The 4,412-nt window shown below is 36.5% G+C and overlaps 1 pseudogene; it reads left to right on the top strand.

Moving 5' to 3' along the window:
• Window positions 1–738: 738 nt before the first annotated feature.
• Window positions 739–3,685, top strand: LOC149253338 (aquaporin PIP2-2-like; annotated as a pseudogene).
• Window positions 3,686–4,412: the final 727 nt, after the last annotated feature.

Consider the following 4,412-nt stretch of genomic DNA (forward strand, 5'->3'; position numbering starts at 1 on the left):
AAGTTGAGGGTCTTATTGCCGGCTTCGCAGGTTTCAAGACATTCCGAGCTGAACATAAGTTAGTTTGTCCTAAGTTTTTGGTCGTTCACTGCCCATTAGCTTCGCAGGTTTCAAGACATTCCTAGCTGAAAATAAGTTAGTTTGTCCTAAGTTTTTGGTCGTTCACTCCCCATTAATTGATTCTTTTGAGCAACATTTTTTCTTCTTACCAAAATTTAACCAAAGTTTAGCATTTGATCTCTTATTGGAGAGCTCACATGTCCCGAGGCAATGTTAAAGATGCAAATAATTTTTATCCAAGGTCTGAAAGGAAAACAAAAGTAAAGGAAGGCACTTAACTTTTGTTAAAGTTTGATGTCTGTGTATTAATAGATAGAAACTTTAACCAAACTTTAATCTCATGTGTATTACACAAATTTCATGTTAGATCGTGCCCCACAGCAGAGAAAAACTCTGGCATGTTAGTCTTCTACCATGTGCATGATAGCTCTTTGACACGCCATGGAGCCTAGCACAACACTTGTCTCTAATCAACTTCACCACTGGTCTCTAACATGCTTCACCACCCATTTGCTTCTAATCTACTGCTTTGATTTACAGTTTGATAGGAGTGTAGCGAAGCAAAGAACCTATCCATTCCACTGCTTTACGTTATGGTTTGACATTCCACTGCTTTACGTTATGGTTTGACAATTCAATATGGTTCGCTACACTGATCTGTCTTTAGTTAACACGACGATGGCGCAGTCGGTTCTCCCATGTAGAAGTGTTACGGCCAGTTATGTAGGAGGAATAGCAGGGTTCAGCCAGCGGCCCGCATTGCCCGTTGTGGGGGCCTCAAGATTCCGCTGCCAAATGCCGTTGTGTTATCATGGGCACCGTTAGGAGAGCTTCTGGAATGCTAACGATAAGAGTCCGTGTGGAGGCGTGGGTACCCTGGGTATCGCCTGGTCCTTCGGCGGAATGATCTTTGTTCTCGTGTATTGCACCGCTGGAATTTCAGGTGGTAATCTTATTATAGTAATTAATGATTTTTTCCTTCCCTGAATTCGTTGATATTTGATTTGACAAAACCATATAATGAACCCCGCGGTCACGTTCGGCCTGTTTGTTGCTCTGAAAGTGACTCTGAATCGAGCAGTCTTGTACATGGTGGCACAGTGTTTGGGCGCAATCTGCGGGGCGGGGATGGTGAAAGCGTTGCAGAAAACTTACTATTCTAGTGGCAGGGAAGAGCGAATTCAGTGCCGAAGGGATACGGCAATGAAACAGCTCTCACCGGAGAAATAGTTGGCACTTTGGTCTTGGTGTATACCGTCTTCTATGCGACCGGCATCAAGAGCAACGCCCGCGACTCTCACGTTCCTGTATGTTTTATTATAGATACTTCAGATCTGAAACATCGTATTTTTGTAGTCACACACATGTGAACCTTCTTGTTAATGTCAAATATTTGTGGATGTCTCCGGTAAGCCTTGGGACAGTGTATTTAGTGAGGTCGTTGTTGGATGTAAATGTTGTATCCGGATTCAAGTTTCCATGTTTTTGTGGCGGTCATTATTCCACCGAATCAGAGGTTTATCTGTTTTTTTATTTTTCTCATAGAGTTAATAATTTGGGTATAAATAAAAAATATTGTTTTTATATAATTTTGGTTGTATTGAAAATAAATTTTAAGTAAAGAAATATAGTTCACCTTACTAATAAAAATGTTTGAAATTCAACTTCAATCATAAAATTTTGTCTTATATGATTTTAATTCAACACCAAACTACTAAAACACCAACGAAATGAAATGAAATGTTATAAGGTAAAAAAACCTAAAATATATAAAAATTGACTTGTCAATGGTAAAAAAGCAATTAACTTCTCCATTTGCCTCAAGGATAATAGGGGATATAAATTTGATGAAAACTCTTGTAAATCAAGTAAAATTTCATTTTTAGTCCCTAATTCTCCATTTTCCTGGAGGATAATAGGGGATATAAATTTAATCAAAACTCTTATAAATCAAGTAAAATTTCGTTTTTAGTCCCTAATTATCCATTTCCCTGGAGGATAGGTGATATAAATTTGATGAAAACTTTTATAAATCAAGTAATTTTTCACTTTTAGTGGCTACCTGGGCTTATTGTAATCGAAAAGCGGTCGACTAACTAACTAAATGTGTAGTTAGGGCTTGAAATTAATTTGATTTTAGATTCGAAAAATATTTTGAAATTTTATCGATAAAAGTAATTTTATGGTTTCGCTTCGCTTTTATCTGTAACATTCCAAATATTAACATTTTCGAAATCTATAATCAAAAGAGTAAACAACCCCTTCCATTGATTGAATGCTACTATGAAAAGTTAAAATTTGAATAATAACAATAGGTTGTGTATGATTTTTTAGATTACATCTGCATCTGAGTAACTCGGTTACGCATTTTGAATCATGCCAATTTGATTTATTTTAACCGGAGTTTGAAGAAAATATTGAGAAGAAAATCAGTTTTCTTTAACTTTAAGTTTAGTTTCACTCACAGTTGGGTACTATGAAAAGATATAAAAACCTTCCTTGCAGCAATTTGAATCATCATTTCGACATGTTTTGCTGGATATGGACAAAAGGTTGAGAAAAGAAATCTGTTTGTAAAAGTTAACTTGTTTTATTCAAATAGGGAAAGTTGAAAAATATAAAAGCTTATTTTATTTAAAAGTAGGTAATCTAAAAGTGGTTATTCTTATTTTGATTGTAAATTTGGAGAATATTTCTAAATCTCATAGGAATCAGCAGGAATTTGTATGCTGAATAAGTTCAATACTTTTAAATATTGAAAAGTATTGTAAATTCCTGAAAATATTCCAAAGATATAAAAACCTAAGGCAATCTAAAAGTGGGAATTTCATATTTCTGAAACTTGCATTCAAAATAAGATATAAAAAACTAACAAGCCTGTGTGATAACCAGCTTGGTATCTCAGTTTCTACTCTTTACACAATCACCAGTGTATTGACCACAGTATGCGCTAACAGGTTCCGTGCTCTGCCCTTCCTAAGATTCCGTTTTATAAATGAGAGAGATCGTAATGTTCTCCTTGGAAGTGAAATTTCCAGTCGGACTATTTCTTTTGGAAATGGGATGTGCACCTCGCCCTCGACGATTTCTGGTGAGGAATTCCATGTGAACGATTTCTGGTGAGGAATTTCCATGTGAACCTTGACTGTACGTTATCATTGTCCATTTACTGAACGTGTATGCAGTAAGCAATTTTATTATTATGTATAATACACTGATTATTTAATCTATTAATAGATGCTAATATACTGATTGGCGCAGGCTTTGGCTCCGCTTTCAATTGGTTTTGCTGTATTCATGGTACACTTGGCAACCATTCCCGTCACTGTAACGGGCATCAATCCTGCCAGAAGCTTTGGAGCAGCCGTGATTTATGGCCATAAGAAATCATGGGACGACCATGTAAGAAGAGGATAATAGTCTCCTTTATGTTGTTTTCCATTTATCAGTATTCTAGATTTTATGGAATTAAATTTTGATTCTTACATTGCAGTGGATCTTCTGGGTTGGTCCTCTTATTGGAGCTACGGTAGCTGCTGCATTTCACAAATACGTTATCCGAGCATCCCTGAAATGGCATAGCAAGGAACCCAACAATGTTTAATACAGAAACTGGACTTTGTTCATGCGGATGCATTTGTGTTGTAAAAATTGTGTTTGCTTTTAGATGTTGTATGTTTTGAGGGGCCAATATTTCACGTACGCCGGATGTTAATCTTAATCTTAGAATAGGCATCAATAGATGCTTAAATAAATTTGATATGATTGGCAAAAAGTATTGTGGTCCTTATTTGGCAAGTTGATTCCAATCGTATTTTGTCCGCCAAACATTTCTAATGTCAAGATTGTGTCTTATAAACAGTGTTATTCTTGTCATTATTTGGCATTTTCATAGCTATCATTTGGCATTTTCATAGCTATCGTATTTTCTTTGCCCAGAAATGTCAGGATTATGTCTTATAAACAGTGCTATTCTTGTCATTATTTGGCACGTACTCTAAGTTCCCTGCAGACCCCGGCAGGGACTACCGCCACGGCAGTGGCTCCTTGTTTTCTCATGGTACCACTACAATTGCATACCTAAGCAGCAAATCCTGTGGCAGGGCTTGCCAAATCTTCGCTTCCATGAGAATATCAGTTCCTGGCTCCCACTGGTCCGAAAGGGATCGCCAAATCTCTGTTTCCTTCACCATCTCTGTGGTGTCTGCAAATTGTCACTCTGCACAAACATATCGAATCGTTTCTTTATTTTAACCTATTTATATTATTTTTTTATTTTAAAAATGTGAAGCAACGGTAAATAAGTTTGTTTCGCAACTATGTATTGTTATTGTCGACATTCAACGTTATTA

This window comes from Pinus tabuliformis, chromosome 7 (assembly GCF_031772625.1).
Source record: "Pinus tabuliformis cultivar Carrire ecotype Pingquan chromosome 7, CPIR1, whole genome shotgun sequence".
NCBI classification, from domain to species: Eukaryota; Viridiplantae; Streptophyta; class Pinopsida; order Pinales; family Pinaceae; genus Pinus; species Pinus tabuliformis.